At 45.3% G+C, this 22,055-nt stretch overlaps 1 pseudogene; it reads left to right on the top strand.

Annotated features, from left to right (window-relative positions):
• Positions 1 to 332: 332 nt before the first annotated feature.
• LOC125538524 lies at positions 333 to 21,292 on the top strand (annotated as a pseudogene).
• Positions 21,293 to 22,055: the final 763 nt, after the last annotated feature.

Below are 22,055 nucleotides of genomic sequence, written 5' to 3' on the forward strand. Positions count from 1 at the left end.
ATACCGTGAGGAACGTTGCCGACGTTCGGCACATGAGCTTCAGGAACCCCTTTGTCATAACTCTCTATTCTCCTTGTAATCTCTAGCTGTAACATTTGTTTATCTTTTTTTATGATATTCAGCCTGTTGTCCATCAACAAAAGAAGACTGAGTGAAGCATGTAGGGATGGAGCCAGAATTCGCTCATAGGGGGGCTCAGGGGGTGATATTTGAGCCTTTCATCTGATTAAAGGGGCTAATTATTTTTTTATTTTGCTTATTAATAGAGCATGAACACTATTAATTATCTAAAAAACAAGATTGTTGGGGACCGTGGAGCCATGGATCTCGCAATGGGGTCGATGGGCTCCCTCCTCTGCAAACTGGGTGAGATTATCAAGGAGAAGTCCAACCTACAGACGGGAGTTGAGAAAAAGGTCAAGTCCTTCTCTACCCAGCTGACCATTATGCGCGCTGCCCTTGGCAAGGTGGCAGAGGTGTCGCTGGATCAGCTTGACGACCAGGTCAAGTTTTGGGCTGATGATGTTAGGGAGCTGGCTTATGACATGGAGGATGTCGTCGACTCTCTCCTGGTGCGTGTTGAGGGTTGTGAGCCCAATGCTAATCAGGCCAGCTTCAAAAAGCTAATGGCCAAGATGGCAAATCTCTTTAAAAAGGCAAGGCTGGCCATGAGATTTGCACAGCAATTGAAGAAATCCATGAGCGACTGCAAGATGTTGCTAGCCGACATAAAAGATACTCCCTCCGTCCCATAATGTAAGACGTTTTTTACCACTAGTGTAGTGTTAAAAAACGTCTTACATTATGGAACAGAGGGAGTATAATCTTGCTAATCTACAGGCAGCCATAAGGACCACTATTGACCCTTTCATGGAGGTTCTTTACGGATATAAGAAGAATATCATCAGCATAGAGAAAGCAAGGGATGATATTATCAAGAAGATTGGTGAAGGGGACCAATTGATGCAGAGGCCAGAGGTTTACCCTCCTCCGAAAAGACAAAAAATCTGTGAGGGGGGCTGTGTGTCCAAGGAGCAACTCAAGACACTTTCTATTATTGAATTTGGATGATTGGGCAAGACTACACTTGCCAGAGAAGTATATGATGCCCTTCCAACAAAATTGTTTACAAAGCTTTTGTGACTGTGTCTTGGAATCCTGACATGAAGAAAGTATTAAGCCATCTTCTCTTTAAACTTGACAAGGGAAAAAATACTAGTCTTCATGGAAATGCAGCAAACTTGGATGTAGAGCAGCTCATCATCCTAATCCGAGAATTGCTTAGCAAGAAAAGGTAAGCATCGCCCACCCGACGAGCCATGTCAATTATATTGCTCCAGATGCCATCCACGCAAAATGGCACATACACCTCCGGTACATATTACATTATGACCCATTGTGTATTATAATTCCCTAGTGGTACATCCAAGCAACACCCATATAGCGTCAATCCTGGCAGAAAATATAACTATGATTTTAGTCAAATAAAAAGGATAGCGTATATACTTCCTCTGTTCCATAACTTACTACATATAGAGTTCTCCAGAAGTCAAACTCTACGAATTTTCAGCAAGTTTATAGCGAAAATTATCTACATTAAGAATATCAAATGCATATGACTAGATACATCATGAGATATATTGCCATATTGTATATGTTGGGTATTATAGATATAGATGATTTTCTCTATAAACTTGGTCAACGTTTTATAATTTGACTTTTGAAAAAAACTATATGCACTACAATGTGGGATGGAGGGAGTAATATATGATGAACTAGTCGATGACACATATATGTATCTTTACATTTGATATTAAGTTTATACTTGTTTAGTTCATTAGATAAGGAAAAACACCAAGTCTCTAAAAATCATCTCACTTTATTTTTCATGGATTTCTCATTGTACATGCTTAATAACAGTACCTCATTGGATTATTGAGGTGATTGACATGCTTTCATGTTTTGGATAAATATGCTGCTTTGTTTTGCTAACCTGTAGCTCTTGTGCTGCCATGTGCATAGGTACTTCATAATTATCGATGATTTATGGAATAAAGAATCATGGGGAACAATCAGATATGCACTTACGGATGATGAGTGTGGAAGTATAATAATTACTACAACCCGCCATGTTGATATCTCTAAAGTTTGCTACTCTTCTAAAGATATGATTCATAAGATGGATCCTCTCTCTAACGATGACTCACAAAAACTTTTCTATGGAAGAATATTTCCTAATGAGGCGTGTCCTTCTCGATTTGAGAAAGTATCCAAAGAGATCTTGAAGAAATGTGATGGGGTACCATTAGCCATCATTAGTTTGGCTAGTTACTTGGCTAATAATCAGATGAACGACCGAGTTGACCAATGGCATGTTTTGCTCAACTCTATTGGACATGGACTTAGAGAAGGTGATGATCATGTGAAGGAGATGAAGAGGATACTGTCATTGAGCTTTTATGATCTCCCTTCTTATTATCTTTCCAAAAGATCATCAAATTAGCAGAGATCGGCTGATAAGGAGATGGATTTCTGAAGGATTTATCCAAGTAGACAATGAAACTGCTAGCCTGCTTGAGCTTGGAGATAGCTACTTCAACGAGCTAGTAAATAGAAACATGATCATGCCGATAAACATACGTGCTGATGGTAGGGTTGAAGCTTGTTGTGAACATGATATAATGCTTGATCACTACCGGAATCGCACCCTATGCCGACGGCCAGGGCAGTCGGCATAGCCCTGACTGGTCGTCGGGACAGGCCTATGCCGACGGCCCCCGTTGGCAACATATCCGTCAGCGTAGCCCGGGTGACCGTCAGCATATAAAGGCCGTCGGCATAGGACCTATCCCGACGGTGTCCAAGGCCGTCGGCAACGTTACCTCCTAACGGCGGCCGTCGTCAAGTGCTGACCAACGCCTGCTCGCCACGTGGCAGCCGTATGACGACGACCTAGCCATCGGCACAGTTTCAAACTAAGCCGACGGCCAGGCCGTCGGCATAGGCCTGCCACGTGGCAACAACTAGGCTCTCCTGTGGCAGGGTTATGCCGACGGCCTGGTCGTCGGCTTAGTTTGAAACTGTGCCGACGGCCTAGGCATGCCACGTGTCATCCACTGGGAGCTCACGCCAGCTGTATGCCGACGGCCTAGCCGTCGGCATATTTTCTGTCTGCTTTTTTTTTCTTTTTTCTTTTTTGTTTCAGCTCAATTCATTTGAATATATACAACATACATAAGGATCATACAACAATATATGCATCACATAACAATAAGGAGCAGCATCACACAACAAATTCATCATAACACATCATAAGAAGCATCGCAAAGCATAAACATATAAGTATCATCACCACCAAAGCATATAAGAATCTCACAAACAACAATAAGAAACATCACTAGCATATAAGTATCATCACCACCAAGACCACCACAATGTGACCCAAAGGCTTAAGCGCCAGGAAGTCGAGCACCGCGGAGGTCGTCACCGCCAAGACCGCCTCCACCTCCGCCTCCGTGGATCGGAGTGGTCGGGCTCCGTGTCTCGGGAGTGCTGCGAAGACCACCGCCAACGGTAGATCCACCTATTCCCTGGATGTTGAAAAGACATATTAACGGGATATATGACTGTGTTGAAAGGCATGACATGCTTTGGATGAATATATTGGGGATGAACTAACCGGCGAGGGGCCAGCGTTCTGTGCCACAAACTCCTCAAAGGTCAACAGCACTGGTTGTGCTGGAGGACATTGTGCTGGCTGCAACTGAGGACACCTGTCGGCCGCCATTTCCTGAAAGCCTGCTGCATCTGGCGATCCCTCTGCACCTGGTGTTCATAAAGCCTCTCATGCCACGCCATGGTCTCCTGGCGTGTGTGCTCCAGGTAGGCCTACGGTATGACATGATGGAACACATAAAACTACTAAATGCGGAAAATAAAGTGAGCAATGAAGATAAGAGGGAAAATACTTACAGATTGTGTTGCTCCTGAAAAAGGGACTGTGACTGTGCACTGGTCACTGGCTGGCTCGTGCGCTGGCTCAGGCTCGGGTCGATCTGACAGAGCTGTGTGTAGGAGATAGTAGGAGTGATCACAGCATCGAGAACCGCCTCCCGATCGTGCTCCTTGGGCCCCATGCCCACCACCACTAGTAGAAAAAGGGTCAAATGTGAAGCACATTAGTGCCGGTTTGTAAAAAAACCGGCACTAATGTGATCAATAGTACCGGTTCGTGGCGGCGATCAATAGTACCGGTTCGTGGCGAACCTTTAGTACCGGTTCATGCCACGAACCGGTACTAAAGAGCCTGTGGCAGCCTTGTTGGGGAACGTTGCAGAAAACAAAAAATTTCCTACGGTTTCACCAAGATCCATCTATGAGTTCATCTAGCAACGAGTGATCGGATGCATCTACATACCTTTGTAGATCGCGAGCGGAAGCGTTCAAAGAACGGGGATGAGGTAGTCGAACACGACGTGATCCAAATCACCAAAGATCCTAGCACCGAACGGACGGCACCTCCGCGTTCAACACACGTACGGTCAGCGTAACGTCTCCTTCTTCTTGATCCAGCAAGAGGGAAGGAGAGGTTGAGGAAGATGGCTCCAGCAGCAGCACGACGGCGTGGTGGTGGTGGAGCTGCAGTACTCCGGCAGGGCTTCGCCAAGCACTGTGGAGGAGGATTAGGTGTTGGAGAGGGAGAAGGAGGCAACCAAAGGCATGGATGAAAAAGCCCTCCTTCCCCCACTATATATAGGAGGGCCTAGGGGGGGCGCCGGCCCTAGGAGATCCAATCTCCTAGGGGGGGGGGCGGCGGCCAAGGGAGGTTTCCCTCCCCCCCAAGGCACCTAGGGGTGCCTTCCACTTGTGGGACTCTTCCCCTTTGGAAACCCTAGGCGCATGGGCCCCTTGGGGCTGGTGCCCTTGGCCCATGTAGGCCAAGGCGCACCCCCTTACAGCCCATGTGGCCCCCGGGGCAGGTGGACCCACCCGGTGGACCCCCGAGACCCTTCCGGTGGTCCCGGTACAATACCGGTGACCCCGAAACATGTCCCGATGGCCGAAACAGCACTTCCTATATATAATTCTTTACCTCCGGACCATTCTGGAACTCCTCGTGACGTCCTGGATCTCATCCGGGACTCCGAACAACATTCGGGTCACTGCATATACATATCCCTACAACCCTAGCGTCACCGAACCTTAAGTGTGTAGACCCTACGGGTTTGGGAGACATGTAGACATGACCGAGATCGCTCTCCGGTCAATAACCAACAGCGGGATCTGGATACCCATGTTGGCTCCCACATGCTCCTCGATGATCTCATCAGATGAACCACGATGTCGAGGATTCAAGCAACCCCGTATACAATTCCCTTTGTCAATCGATATGTTACTTGCCCGAGATTCGATCGTCGGTATCCCAATACCTCGTTCAATCTCGTTACCGGCAAGTCACTTTACTCGTACCGTAATGCATGATCCCGTGACCAGACACTTGGTCACTTTGAGCTCATTATGATGATGCATTACCGAGTGGGCCCAGTGATACCTCTCCGTCATACGGAGTGACAAATCCCAGTCTTGATCCATGTCAACCCAACAGACACTTTCGGAGATACCCGTAGTATAACTTTATAGTCACCCAGTTACGTTGTGACGTTTGGTATACCCAAAGCACTCCTACGGTATCCGGGAGTTACACGATCTCATGGTCTAAGGAAAAGATACTTGACATTGGAAAACTCTAGCAAACGAACTATACGATCTTGTGCTATGTTTAGGATTGGGTCTTGTCCATCACATCATTCTCCTAATGATGTGATCTCATTATCAATGACATCCAATGTCCATAGTCAGGAAACCATGACTATCTGTTGATCAATGAGCTAGTCAACTAGAGGCTTACTAGGGACATGTTGGTGTCTATTATTCACACATGTATTATGATTTCCGGATAACACAATTATAGCATGAATAAAGACAATTATCATGAACAAGGAAATATAATAATAATGCTTTTAGTATTGCCTCTAGGGCATATTTCCAACAGTCTCCCACTTGCACTAGAGTCAATAATCTAGTTACAATGTGATGAATCGAACACCCATGGAATTCTGGTGTTGATCATGTTTTGCTCTAGGGAGAGGTTTAGTCAACGGATCTGCTACATTCAGGTCCGTATGCACTTTACAAATATCTATGTCTCCATCTTGAACATTTTCACGAATGGATTTGAAACGACGCTTGATGTGCCTTGTCTTCTTGTGAAACCTGGGCTCCTTGACAAGAGCAATAGCTCTAGTGTTGTCACAGAAGAGCTTGATCGGCCCCGACGCATTGGGTATGACTCCTAGGTCGGTGATGAACTCCTTCACCCATATTGCTTCATGTGCTGCCTCCGAGGCTGCCATGTACTCCGCTTCACATGTAGATCCCGCCACGACGCTCTGCTTGCAACTACACCAGCTTACTGCCCCACCATTCAAAATATACACGTATCCGGTCTGTGACTTAGAGTCATCCAGATCTATGTCGAAGCTAGCGTCGACGTAACCCTTTACGACGAGCTCTTCGTCACCTCCATAAACGAGAAACATTTCCTTAGTCCTTTTCAGGTACTTCAGGATATTCTTGACCGCTGTCCAGTGTTCCTTACCGGGATTACTTTGGTACCTTCCTACCAAACTTACGGCAAGGTTTACATCAGGTCTGGTACATAGCATGGCATACATAATAGAACCTATGGCTGAGGCATAGGGGATGACACTCATCTCTTCTATATCTTCTGCCGTGGTCGGACATTGAGCTGAGCTCAATTTCATACCTTGTAACACAGGCAAGAACCCCTTCTTAGATTGATCCATATTGAACTTCTTCAATATCTTATCAAGGTATGTGCTTTGTGAAAGACCTATGAGGTGTCTTGATCTATCTCTATAGATCTTGATGCCTAATATATAAGCAGCTTCACCAAGGTCCTTCATTGAAAAACTCTTATTCAAGTAGGCCTTGATGCTGTCCAAGAGTTCTATATCATTTCCCATCAAAAGTATGTCATCTACATATAGTATGAGAAATGCTACAGAGCTCCCACTCACTTTCTTGTAAACGCAGGCTTCTCCATAAGTGTGCGTAAACCTAAACGCTTTGATCATCTCATCAAAGCGAATGTTCCAACTCCGAGATGCTTGCACCAGCCCATAAATCGAGCGTTGGAGCTTGCAGACCTTGTCAGCATTCTTAGGATCGACAAAACCTTCCGGCTGCATCATATACAATTCTTCCTTAAGGAAACCATTAAGGAATGCCGTTTTGACGTCCATTTGCCATATCTCATAATCGTAGAATGCGGCAATTGCTAACATGATTCGGACGGACTTTAGCTTCGCTACCGGTGAGAAAGTCTCATCGTAGTCAACCCCTTGAACTTGTCGATAACCCTTAGCGACAAGCCGAGCTTTATAGATGGTCACATTACCATCCGCGTCTGTCTTCTTCTTAAAGATCCATTTATTTTCTATGGCTCGCCGTTCAACGGGCAAGTCAGTCAAAGTCCATACTTCATTTTCATACATGGATCCTATCTCGGATTTCATGGCTTCCAGCCATTTGTCGGAATCCGGGCCCGCCATCGCTTCTTCATAGTTCGAAGGTTCACCGTTGTCTAACAACATGATTTCTAAGACAGGGTTGCCGTACCACTCTGGTGCGGAACGTGTCCTTGTGGACCTTCGAATTTTAGTAGGAGCTTGATCAGAAGTATCTTGATCATCATCAATAACTTCCTCTCTAGTTGGTGCAGGCACCTCAGGAACATTTTCTTGAGTTGTGCCATTTTCCGGTTCAAGAGGTAACACTTCATCAAGTTCTACTTTCCTCCCACTTACTTCTTTCGAGAGAAACTCTTTCTCTAGAAAGAATCCATTCTTGGCAACAAAGATCTTGCCTTCGGATCTGAGGTAGAAGGTATACCCAACAGTTTCTTTAGGGTATCCTATGAAGACGCATTTTTTCGACTTGGGTTCGAGCTTTTCAGGTTGAAGTTTCTTGACATAAGCATCGCATCCCCAAACTTTCAGAAACGACAGCTTAGGTTTCTTCCCAAACCATAATTCAAACGGTGTCGTCTCAACGGATTTCGACGGAGCCCTATTTAAAGTGAATGCGGCAGTCTCTAAAGCATAGCCCCAAAAAGATAGTGGTAAATCGGTAAGAGACATCATAGATCGCACCATATCTAATAGAGTGCGATTACGACGTTCGGACACACCATTACGCTGAGGTGTTCCAGGCGGCGTGAGTTGTGAAACTATTCCACATTTTCTTAAGTGTGTGCCAAACTCGTGACTCAAGTATTCTCCTCCACGATCTGATCGTAGGAACTTGATTTTCCTGTCACGTTGTCTCAACCTCACTCTGAAATTCCTTGAACTTTTCAAAGGTTTCAGACTTGTGTTTCATTAAGTAGACATACCCATATCTACTTAAGTCATCAGTGAGGGTGAGAACATAACGATAGCCACCGCGAGCCTCAACACTCATTGGACCGCACACATCAGTATGTATGATTTCCAATAAGTTGGTTGCTCGCTCCATCGTTCCTGAGAACGGAGTCTTGGTCATTTTACCCATGAGGCATGGTTCGCACGTGTCAAATGATTCGTAATCAAGAGACTCTAAAAGTCCATCAGCATGGAGCTTCTTCATGCGTTTGACACCTATGTGACCAAGGCGGCAGTGCCACAAGTATGTGGGACTATCATTATCAACCTTACATCTTTTGGTACTCACACTATGAATATGTGTAGCATTACGCTCGAGATTCATTAAGAATAAACCATTCACCATAGGAGCATGACCATAAAACATATCTCTCATATAAATGGAACAACCATTATTCTTGGATTTAAATGAGTAGCCATCTCGAATTAAACGAGATCCCGATACAATGTTCATGCTCAAAGCTGGCACTAAATAACAATTATTGAGGTTTAAAACTAATCCCGTAGGTAAATGTAGAGGCAGCGTGCCGACGGCGATCACATCGACCTTGGAACCATTCCCGACGCGCATCGTCACCTCGTCCTTCGCCAGTCTCCGCTTATTCCGCAGCTCCTATTTTGAGTTACAAATGTGAGCAACTGCACCGGTATCAAATACCCAAGAGCTACTACGAGTACTGGTAAGGTACACATCAATTACATGTATATCACATATACCTTTTGTTTTGCCGGCCTTCTTGTCCGCTAAGTATTTGGGGCAGTTCCGCTTCCAGTGACCACTTCCCTTGCAATAAAAGCACTCAGTCTCGGGCTTGGGTCCATTCTTTGGCTTCTTCCCGGTATCTTTCTTGCCAGGCGCGGCAACTTCCTTGCCGTCCTTCTTGGAGTTCTTTTTACCCTTGCCCTTCTTGAACTTAGTGGTTTTATTGACCATCAACACTTGATGTTCCTTCTTGACTTCTACCTCCGCTGATTTCAGCATAGCAAATACTTCAGGAATGGTCTTTTCCATCCCCTGCATATTGAAGTTCATCACAAAGCTCTTGTAGCTCAGTGGAAGCGACTGAAGGATTCCGTCAATGACTGCGTCATCCGGGAGATTAACTCCCAGCTGAGTCAAGCGGTTATGTAACCCAGACATAGTGAGTATGTGCTCACTGACAGAACTATTTTCCTCCATCTTACAGCTGAAGAACTTGTCGGAGACTTGATATCTCTCGACCCGGGCATGAGCTTGGAAAACCATTTTCAGCTCTTCGAACATCTCATATGCTCTGTGTCTCTCAAAACGCTTTTGGAGCCCCGGCTCTAAGCTGTAAAGCATGCCGCACTGAATGAGGGAGTAGTCATCGGTACGTGCCTGCCAAGCGTTCATAACGTCTTGTTCTGCACGGAGAACAGATGCATCACCTAGCGGTGCTTGTAGGACATAATCTTTCTTGGCAGCTATGAGGATGATCCTCAGGTTCCGGACCCAGTCTGTATAGTTTCTGCCATCGTCTTTCAGCTTGGTTTTCTCTAGGAACGCGTTGAAGTGGAGGACTACGTTGGCCATTTGATCTACAAGACATATTGTAAAGATTTTAGACTAAGTTCATGATAATTAAGTTCATCTAATCAAATTATAATGAACTCCCACTTAGATAGACATCCCTCTTCTAGTCATCTAAGTATAACATGATCCGAGTTAGCTAGGCCGTGTCCGATCATCACGTGAGACGGACTAGTCAACGTCGGTGAACATCTTCATGTTGATCGTATCTTCTATACGACTCATGCTCGACCTTTCGGTCTTCTGTGTTCCGAGGCCATGTCTATACACATGCTAGGCTCGTCAAGTCAACCTAAGTGTTTGCATGTGTAAATCTATCTTACACCCGTTGTATGTGAACGTTAGAATCTATCACACCCGATCATCACGTGGTGCTTCGAAACAACGAACTGTCGCAACGGTGCACAGTTAGGGGGAACACTTTCTTGAAATTATTATGAGGGATCATCTTATTTACTACCGTCGTTCTAAGTAAACAAGATGCTAAACATGATAAACATCACATGCAATCAAATAATAATAGTGACATGATATGGCCAATATCACATAGCTCCTTTGATCTCCATCTTGGGGCTCCATGATCATCTTGTCACCGGCATGACACCATGATCTCCATCATCATGAACTCCATCATTGTGTCTCCATGAAGTTGCTCGCCAACTATTACTTCTACTACTATGGCTAACGCGTTTAGCAATAAAGTAAAGTAATTTACATGGCGTTTCTCAATGACACGCAGGTCATACAAAAATAAAGACAACTCCTATGGCTCCTGCCGGTTGTCATACTCATCGACATGCAAGTCGTGATTCCTGTTACAATAGCATGAACATCTCATACATCACATATAGATCATTCATCATTCATCACAACTTTGGCCATATCATATCACAAAGCACTTGCTGCAAAAACAAGTTAGACGTCCTCTAATTGTTGTTGCAAGTTTTACGTGGCTGAAGTAGGGTTCTAGCAAGAACGTTTTCTTACCTACGTGAAAGCCACCACGTGATTTGTCAACTTCTATTTACCCTTCATAAGGACCCTTTTCATCGAATCCGCTCCAACTAAAGTAGGAGAGACAGACACCCGCCAGCCACCTTATGCAACTAGTGCATGTTAGTCGGTGGAACCGGTCTCACGTAAGCGTACGTGTAAGGTTGGTCCGGGCCGCTTCATCCCACAATACCGTTGAAGCAAGATAAGACTAGTAACGGCAAGACAGTTGACAACATCTACGCCCACAACAAATTGTGTTCTACTCGCGCAAGAAGAACTACGCATAGACCTAGCTCATGATGCCACTGTTGGGGAACGTTGCAGAAAACAAAAATTTTCCTACGGTTTCACCAAGATCCATCTATGAGTTCATCTAGCAACGAGTGATCGGATGCATCTACATACCTTTGTAGATCGCGAGCGGAAGCGTTCAAAGAACGGGGATGAGGTAGTCGAACACGACGTGATCCAAATCACCGGAGATCCTAGCACCGAACGGACGGCACCTCCGCGTTCAACACACGTACGGTCAGCGTAACGTCTCCTTCTTCTTGATCAGCAAGAGGGAAGGAGAGGTTGAGGAAGATGGCTCCAGCAGCAGCACGACGGCGTGGTGGTGGTGGAGCTGCAGTACTCCGGCAGGGCTTCGCCAAGCACTGTGGAGGAGGATTAGGTGTTGGAGAGGGAGAAGGAGGCAACCAAAGGCATGGATGAAAAAGCCCTCCTTCCCCCACTATATATAGGAGGGCCTAGGGGGGGCGCCGCCCTAGGAGATCCAATCTCCTAGGGGGGGCGGCGGCCAAGGGAGGTTTCCCTCCCCCCAAGGCACCTAGGGGTGCCTTCCACTTGTGGGACTCTTCCCCTTTGGAAACCCTAGGCGCATGGGCCCCTTGGGGCTGGTGCCCTTGGCCCATGTAGGCCAAGGCGCACCCCCTTACAGCCCATGTGGCCCCCGGGGCAGGTGGACCTACCCTGTGGACCCCCGGGACCCTTCCGGTGGTCCCGGTACAATACCGGTGACCCCGAAACTTGTCCCGATGGCCGAAACAGCACTTCCTATATATAATTCTTTACCTCCGGACCATTCCGGAACTCCTCGTGACATCCTGGATCTCATCCAAGACTCCGAACAACATTCGGGTTACTGCATATACATATCCCTACAACCCTAGCGTCACCGAACCTTAAGTGTGTAGACCCTACGGGTTCGGGAGACATGTAGACATGACCGAGATCGCTCTCCGGTCAATAACCAACAACGGGATCTGGATACCCATGTTGGCTCCCACATGCTCCTCGATGATCTCATCGGATGAACCACGATGTCGAGGATTCAAGCAACCCCGTATACAATTCCCTTTGTCAATCGATATGTTACTTGCCCGAGATTCGATCGTCGGTATCCCAATACCTCGTTCAATCTCGTTACCGGCAAGTCACTTTACTCGTACCGTAATGCATGATCCCGTGACCAGACACTTGATCACTTTGAGCTCATTATGATGATGCATTACCGAGTGGGCCCAGTGATACCTCCCCGTCATACGGAGTGACAAATCCCAGTCTTGATCCATGTCAACCCAACAGACACTTTCGGAGATACCCGTAGTATACCTTTATAGTCACCCAGTTACGTTGTGACGTTTGGTATACCCAAAGCACTCCAACGGTATCCGGGAGTTACACGATCTCATGGTCTAAGGAAAAGATACTTGACATTGGAAAACTCTAGCAAACGAACTATACGATCTTGTGCTATGTTTAGGATTGGGTCTTGTCCATCACATCATTCTCCTAATGATGTGATCTCGTTATCAATGACATCCAATGTCCATAGTCAGGAAACCATGACTATCTATTGATCAACGAGCTAGTCAACTAGAGGCTTACTAGGGACATGTTGGTGTCTATTATTCACACATGTATTATGATTTCCGGATAACACAATTATAGCATGAATAAAGACAATTATCATGAACAAGGAAATATAATAATAATGCTTTTATTATTGCCTCTAGGGCATATTTCCAACAAGCCTGCGGTCAGGCTATGGCCCCACCATCACCATTTAGTGCCGGTCCATACCACGAACCGGTACAAATGAGGTTATGGCAAGCTGTTTTTAGTCCCACCTCGCTCCCCTAACAAGGCTTTTACCACCTTAAATATGTTACTTCTCAAACTATCACAAGCACTTGGTCTTCATTGAACTCTATGTGTAGAATTTGTGGCCGCAATATGAGTCTTCACCGGTTTATAAATCGTTGAGGACTCATATTGACAATTCAGATTGTACACAAAAAGATCATTGATGATCAAAGTATTTTTGATGTATAAGATCATATTGACAATTCAGACTGTAAAGAAATATAAGATCATGATCTAAATGCTCTTATATTTTTTGCGTTCAGTATGCACCAACCAAAGCGACGCCATCAACTTTCAACCATTTCTGCCTTCATTTGCTATTTTTCATGCATTTAATGATTTGTTTTGAGAACTAAATGACCTGGAAATTAAAAAGCACTACAAATAAACTCTGAAAAAGTTGAAACTTGGCATGGTATCATCATTTCACCCACATAGCATGTTCAAAAAAGTAGAGAGGGTTACGGCAAAAACTCATCTGTATCAGGGCCGGTTTCAGACGAAAACTCATCTGTTACACCGGCATTTCATTTTTGGAAACTTTGGTTATAACTCCAGACTTTGAACCATCAAGTTTTAGCCATCAACTTGGCATGGTATATAAAAATAAATGAATAGAAGAAAATAAATAAAGCAGAAAAGAAATAAACTATAGCAGAAAAGAAAAAAACTATATAAAAAAACTACTCAGAAATAAATAGAAGAAAATAAATATAGCAGAAAAGAAAAAAACTACTCAGAAATAAATAGAAGAAAAAATGAAGCAGAAAAGAAAAAAACTATATTTGCTATTTTTCATTCGTTTACTGATTTGTTTAGAGAGCCAAATGACCGTGAAATTGAAAATCACTACAAAATGAACTCTGAAAATGTTGAAACTTGGCATGGTATCATCATTTCACCTACATAGCATATGCAAGAGAGTAGAGAGGGTTACGGCAAAAACTTGACGCATTTCGTGTACAAACTGGACAATCGCTTTCAGAGTATCAGGGCTTCGGACGAGAACTCATGTGTTATACAGACACTTCATGTTTTTTAAACTTATTTGAACTCCAGACATTTTTTGCGTTCAGTATGCACCATTCAGAGCGACGTCATCAATTTTCAACACGTTCTGACATTATTTGAAAATCACTACAAAATGAACTCTGAAAATATTGAATTTTGGCAAACTAGATAAAAAACTACTCACAAACAAATAGAAGAAAAATAAATATAACAGAAAAGAAAAAAAACTATACAAAAAACTACGCAGACATAAATAGAAGAAAACAAAGTAGAAAAGAAAAAACTATACAAAAAACTACGCAGAAATAAATAGAAGAAAATAAAGCAGAAAAGAAAAAAACTATACAAAAAAAATTGGGGCGCTGCCCCGTGGGCCTGCTAGGCCATGGGCGTGCAATTATAGGCCCTAAAGGCCCAGCAGGCTCACAGGGCAGCGCGCAGAAGTTAGGCCCAGAAGCCAGCTATATAAAGGAGTTCAAAGAGGCAGCCGCGGCTGGGTTTATAAACCAGTGCGGCTGCCCTTCGCCCGGCGAGGTGGGACTAAACTTTGTGCACCGCGGGGTGGCAGCCCAAGGCCTTTAATTAGTACCGGTTGGTGGCTCCAACCGGTACTAAAGGGCTTCGTTTCCCGCCGCTTGGTCTGGCGAAAATAGGCCTTTAGTACCGGTTGGAGCCATCAACCGGTACTAAAGGCCCATCCTATATATATAGCACTTATGAAAATTTCAGTTTTCATCCCCCACTTCGTCTCCAACCGCGCGCGCCGCTCGATCCCGTCGTCCGTCGTCGCCGCCCGTCGCCCGTCGTCCGTCGTCGTCGTCGCTGTCCCCCGCCGCCGCCCGTCGTCGTCGTCATCTCGCGCCGCTGCCCCGAACGCCGCCGCCGTCTGTCGTCGTCGCCGCGGCGCCGCCCGGTACGTCTCTCCTCGCACCCGCGCGCCCCGGTCGGCCGACCCGTACGTACGCCGCCACCCCCGCCCCGTACGCCGGCGCCCCCGTCCCCGCCCCCGCCCCGTACGCCGGCGCCCCGCGGCGTACACGCAGTACACACACACATACACACACACACATATACACACACATACACACACACATACACATTTTTTTACTAGTTGAATAATTAATATAATTAATATAACTAGTTTATTTTTAGTAAGAAAATAATCAAACTAGTTTATTTAGGTATATGAGATTTGAACTAGTTGAATAATTAATATAACTAGTTTATTTTTAGTAAGAAAATAATCGAACTAGTTTATTTAGGTATATGAGATTTGAACTAGTTGAATAATTAATATAACTAGTTTATTTTTAGTAAGAAAATAATCGAACTAGTTTATTTTTAGTAAGAAAATTTAGGTATCTGAGATTTGATGATGTAATTAAAATATTATTTGTTAATGAGTTTTTCTGTTTATTTAATTTTTTATATATTTTTAGTTTATATAAATGTTAGATTAATGTCGAATGTTAGATGAATTAGATAGCAAAGTTAAATATATATTAATGTCAATTGTTAGAGATGAATATAGTTAGATATATTAATGTCAAATGTTAGATGAATATATATTTGAATTAGCTAGATATTAATTAATGTTAGATAGTAATAAGTGTTTAATATTTCACCTATATGAACATAGGAAATGTCATCTGACGGTGAAAAAGATTTCATTATGTGCGAACACTGTGAAGACCAGCGCGGCTTGTGCGACAGAAATTTCCTTGTTGATGGTAGGCGCTTCAGCATCAAGCTGGATGAGACATTCGAAGTGGATACAGTAAGTCACAACGGCAATTATTTTTTGAATGCAAAACTTATAATTTTAAATTATAATTTTAAAGCATGACTTATGCTTCATTTGCTTCAACTTATAATTTTAAATTTTCACTATTCTACTAGCGCATCCCCTGCCATGCAAGAATTTTTGTCTTGGATAAGATAGGTTTTAGTGCTATAGATGATATGGAGGTAAAGAGAGTTTACTTGAAGACCGAGCATGGGTATACTTTCAACGTCAAATTATACAATGGAGACACATACACCCATTTTGAATGCAAAACTTGGGAAGCATTATGCAAGGCTTATGCATTTGAGTCTGATATGGTTATCACCTTTGATATTCGTCTGGAAAATGATATTGAAGGTAATAGAGACATCTGGGTCGATGTGCAAACGCCTCCAGTTCTACCATTATGTGAGTTTTTCTCAACCATGCATGCATATGTTTATGTCTTTGATATTGTTTATTCAAAAATAGTTGACAACTAATTTGTATTGTCAGCTTATTTCGGTTCAAGCAAACATGTCCGGCGCTTGATAGACAGGACCTACTACTGCCCCGGGGCTGAACTAAACTGTGAGGAGATAAGTCATTATGTTTCATTGCTTGAGGATCTTCATACTGTCAAGACAAATTTTCTTCCTGCACTTAGAAATGTTAGTACTCAAAACGTGCGACCAATAGTGATTGTATTGAACTACGGTCACATCTATAATGGAAAGATGGTAAGATTTTTACTATTTGTTCTTAGTGCATCTTTTGCATACATTATTTTTAAAGCTAAACTTTCATTGCTAAGTATATTAATTACTATACGATGTTCTTCAACAGGGACTCCCGATGACAGTTGTGCCTCAGTGGATCGAGACAAAAGGTCGCATGTCAATGGTTAGCTTACGACCAAGATATCCTACATTGCACATGAGTGCATTCAGGATTTCTAAAAGCGATGAATGCTTAATAATGAAAGATTGAAGCAAAATTGTTAACGATCACAGAGAAGTACTAGGGGGCAGCAAGGACAAGCGCAACCCACGATTAGGAGACAGATTCATCTGCATGCTCCAGTATGATGAATCAGGAGAGCTATACATGTTCTATGCTATTCTATGATCTTAGTACTTGTCCTCTCATGTCCGTATTCTTGTCCTGAACTTAATTAATCTCAAATAGTGATTTGCTTGTGAACGCTTATAATATCATGACCATGTTGAACTCGATTATATCTTTGCTTTTGTTACAAGTGAATGTTTCTTCTTTAAGCTAGTGTTGGTGGTGATTAGATAGCGGTAATGACTATGATGATTAAATAGTGGTAATTAATGACGACTACGATGATTTTTAGCTAGCTAGCACATATATATACTGTTGTTGGTGATGATATGATGCAAGAGTTTATTTATTTATTAATATGTGATGATGATTAGTTATTATATATATCATTTATGAAAGAAACCGCAAATTAGTTTGAACTCGATGGATCCTAAGTGATCAAGTATATATATATGCCATATCCATATCCATATCAAGTATAACAAGTCATTATAACGTAAAACAATCCTAAATTAAATTGATAACACAAATTTAAAGGAAAAATAAAAAATAGAACCAAAACCCAAAAACATTTAGTACCGGTTGGTGTTACCAACCGGTACTAATGATCTCCCGCACCTGTGGCCTGGCTCGTGCCACGTGGTGGCACTTTAGCGCCGGTTCGTGCCGAACCGGTACTAAAGGGGGGGCCTTTAGTGCCCACCCTTTAGTGCCGGTTATGGAACCGGCACTAAAGGCCTTTACGAACCGGGACTAAAGCCCGGTTATGCACTAGTGCACCACCCTCTCGTCCAGATCCGCCGCAATGAGGTCAGGTGTGTCAGGATGTAACTTCATATACCCTTCGGAGTAGGCCTTCTTCCTCCCCGCGGTCTTCTTGCCGTAGTACTTGGGCTCGCCAGGCTTCGGGTCCTTCCGCGTATGGGCGATCTCCCACGCCTGCATGTGTGAGAGCGGCCGCTTCAGTTTCTCCTCCTGCACCACCAAACAGACGGCGTCGCCGCCGGCACCGAGAGGGGGGAAACGGACGCGTCGGCTCTACAAAGAGGGGATCTTGCTGTGGGTCTGGCCCGGATGTTGCTCCAAAGTGTTCCTATGGGATGACCTAACACAACCGGGTGGATAGGTCCACTACTCAAAGCCCGTCCATGCAAAGTCAAAGGGCTAGATCCCGTGGTCAAACGCTACAGGGTTAGGCGGGACGGGGGCCCTGGGGGGGTAGCAATGCCACCCGAGCGTCGCACCGGGCCCTCATACATGTGGGGTGGTGTGGTGGCATGTCCGAAGAGGCGGCACGCGTCTCCGGGGTGTGCCCCCCCTCACGGACGGCGCCACCGCCGGCACCTGGAGGGGGGAAACGGACGCCTCGGGTCTACACGGAGGGGATCTTGCTGTGGGTCTGGCCCGGATGTTGCTCCAAAGTGTTTCTATGGGCTGACCTAACACAACCTGGTGGATAGGTCCACTGCTCAAAGCCCGTCCGTGTAAAGTCAAAGGGCTAGATCCCGTGGTCAAACGCTACAGGGTTAGGCGGGACGGGGGGGCCTCCAGGGGTAGCAATGCTACCCGAGCGTCGCACCGGGACCTCATACATGCCGTACGGTGTGGTGGCATGTCCGAAGAGGCGGCACACGTCTCCGAGGTTTGGCCCCCTCCAAGTGACGGCGGCACTGCCTTGCGTGGAGGGGGAGGGGGCACACCGCGGAGCCCCAAGACGGGCGTCTACGCATGCCTGAACACTTTCACATATGCATCGGGACCCGTGCGATGTTTCGGTGACATAGCTACACCCCGAATCCCCCCACCAACCAGAATTCCCTCTGTGTCGACCGTTTCCCCCCTCCGTGACACGGCGATAGCGACGTTCATAACGGGAGGGGGGGGGCAAACGATATACCATCGGGGTATGTTTTTTTAGATAAGGCATAATTATCTTATGCAAAAACAAAAACTAAAATAAAGTAAAAATAACAAAATAAAGTAAAAATAAAAAAAGTAAAATAAATCTATGCCGACGGCAAGGCCGTCGGCATATCTGTGCACTCACGGAGGTGCAGTCCCACGGATCGATGACGTGGCATGGCACACGGATCGATGACGTGGCAGAGGGGCCTATGCCGACGACTATGCCGTAGGCTTACCTTTGCCGTAGATAGTATAAAGCAAAATTAAAAATAAAACTAAATAAACATATGCCGACGGCAAGGCCGTCGGCATAGCTGCGCACACGGATCGATGACGTGGCAGAGGGGCATGGGCCAGGTCTATGCCGTAGGCATAGCTCTGCCATGGATATGCCAACGGCTGTCGTTACCTCCCGTCGGCGTAGTTTCAACGCCGTCAAACGGTCAGCACTGACCGGGTAGGTGGGCCCAGGCTATGCCGACGGCTGCGTCTATGCCGACGGTCCCTGTAGGTGTATCTCGAGCGGTCCCGACAGCCTCGTCTATGCCGACGGCCCCGTCAGCATAGATGGATGTATGTCGACGGCTTTTCTACGCCTACGGCCTGTCCTTGGCCGTCGGCATAGGTCCATCTATGCCGACAGGGGCCGTCGGCATAGATGAGGCCGTCGGCGCAAGCGGATATTCTGGTAGTGGATCTTATATGTGAATTACCAAGCGAACAAAACTTTGTCACTATATTGGATGGTATCAAGCGAGACAGACCTTTGAAAAAGAAGTTCCGCAGATTGTCCATCCCGAAGAGCATGACAGATCTCACCACCACTTAGCTGGCTACCACAAGCATGGCACAAGTGAGGTCTTTGACATCATTTAGTACTTCTATTAATATAATCCCGCCTCTTTCTATATTTAAAGTTTTACGTGTATTGGATCTGGAAGGTTGTGATCTTCGAAAAAATCCTGGGGTTGACCTTAGACATGTTGAGAACTTGTTACAGTTGAGATACCTAGGGTTAAGGGGCACAAAGGTTGGCAAGCTCGCGATAGAAATGGGAAAGCTGAAGTTTTTGAAGACAGTAGACTGGCAATTGACCAATTCAAAAGAATTACCGTCCAGTGTTGTTCAGCTGAGGCGGTTAGTGTGCCTAATCCTTGATTCAGATATGTCACTACCAAAAGGGTTCTGCAACCTGAAATGCCTTGAACAGCTGATGGGGCAAAATATGGGCTTTCTTTCTGAAGAAACCGCAAGAGAGCTGGGCCATCTGAGCTGGTTAAGAGAGCTCGCCTTTAGATTGGATTCAGATAATAGTGAGGGAGCTGTTGAAGCTAGTAAAGCTCTGATTGGATCCCTAGCCAAGCTACACAAACTCGAGAGCCTGGAGATCTCCGCTACTGGTCGTTGGTTTGAGAACTTCATGACGGCCTGGGTGCCGTCACAAAACCTACAAAGGCTTAGATTGTTCGGATGTTTCTGGAGCTTGCCTACATGGATTTGTTCTTCGTCTCTGCCTCTACTCTCCTACCTTGATCTAACTGCCAATGAAGTGCGATCCGGAGATATCCAGATCCTTGGGATGCTGCCGGCTCTCCGTTATGTCTCCCTTGACACAGGCAATGCCACAGTAGTGGTGGAGAAGCTAGTGCTCAGCGCCGGTGCCTTCCCGGAGGCGAGAGTATGCCTTTTCCAACGTTCCAACAAGGAGCCATGCCCATGGTTCAGCGCCTTCGCTTCGGTGTCCAAGTGAAGGACATTGTCAGTCCTGATTTTGATTTGAGCATAGGGAATCTTCCTTCGCTACGGCAAGTCAGAATTGACCTTCTCGGTGATAAAGTCAAACCTGAGCATTTTTCTCGAGCCGTGGAGGCGCTGAGCCGTGTGGCGATGGGCCATCCCAAAAGTCCCACCCTTCGTGCCGATAAATACTTACATGATGGAGAGGTACACATGTTTCTGCATTTAATTCAGTCCGCTGTTTCTTTTGCCTTGTCTAACAATGACTTCTTTCAATTTCAGACCAAGTCGAGCCAAGCGATGAACAAAATCCTCTGTCCAGGTACCCATTCCGTCTAGTTGTTTTCTCTTTAGCACTCCACTGTCTGTTTACTTCACCACACCATCAAGAAGACGCAATATGAACTGCATGTGATTCTGTGTCTGCCTTTGATTTCAGCTAGCAGGAGGTGGTTCTGTCGGCAACGACTCTATCGCACATATTTCCATCTTCCAAGCACTTCTGCATGTTCGGTTTATGTTCCTTCTATGTCATCGAGAAGAAGTTTTGTGCGCTTCTGCATGTACTGTTCATTTGGTGAACCATCTGGTTTGTTCAGTGTGTAAGGGCATCTCCAGCCGTTGGCCCCCCAGGATGCATAAAAATCGCCCCTTGGAGGCGAGCCTGCGATACAATCGGCGCTGGGGACGGTTTTGCGCCCAGTCGTCGCCCTCAGGCGCCGAAATTGGCCCACTTTGCAGCCCAATTTCGGCGAATAAAGGGCCCATATTCGACGTGGTTTCGCCGTGTCTCGGCGTTCAATTATCAACACAATTATTTCTTATCACATATTTCATCACAGAAAAATCAAATACTTCAACAAAATAGTACAACAACAAATAGTTCAATACAAATTATATAGTTCAACAAATAAAAACTCGTATTTCATCACACGACGTCCCCTTTGAGCCTCCATAGGTGCTCAATCAGATCTTTCTGCAGTTGATGATGCACCTGTGGATCTCGGATCTCCTGACGCATACTGAGATAGGCAGTTCAAGTTGCCGGTAGATGGTGATCAACTTCGGCTAGAGGACCCTGCCTGTAGTATGGTTCAGTGTCAAACACTGGGTCTTCTTGCTCGCTCTCGATGATCATGCTGTGCAAGATGACACAGCAAGTCATAATCTCCCACATTTGATCTTTGGACCAGGTCTGAGCGGGGTACCGAACAACAGCGAATCAAGATTGGAGCACACCAAATGCCCGCTCGACATCCTTCCTGCAAGCCTCCTGAACTTTCGCAAACCAGGCGTTCTTGCCTCCTGCCGCAGGGTTTGAGATCGTCTTCACAAATGTCGACCATCTCGGATAGATGCTATCTGCTAG

This window comes from Triticum urartu, chromosome 2, assembly GCF_003073215.2.
Source record: "Triticum urartu cultivar G1812 chromosome 2, Tu2.1, whole genome shotgun sequence".
Lineage (NCBI taxonomy): Eukaryota > Viridiplantae > Streptophyta > Magnoliopsida > Poales > Poaceae > Triticum > Triticum urartu.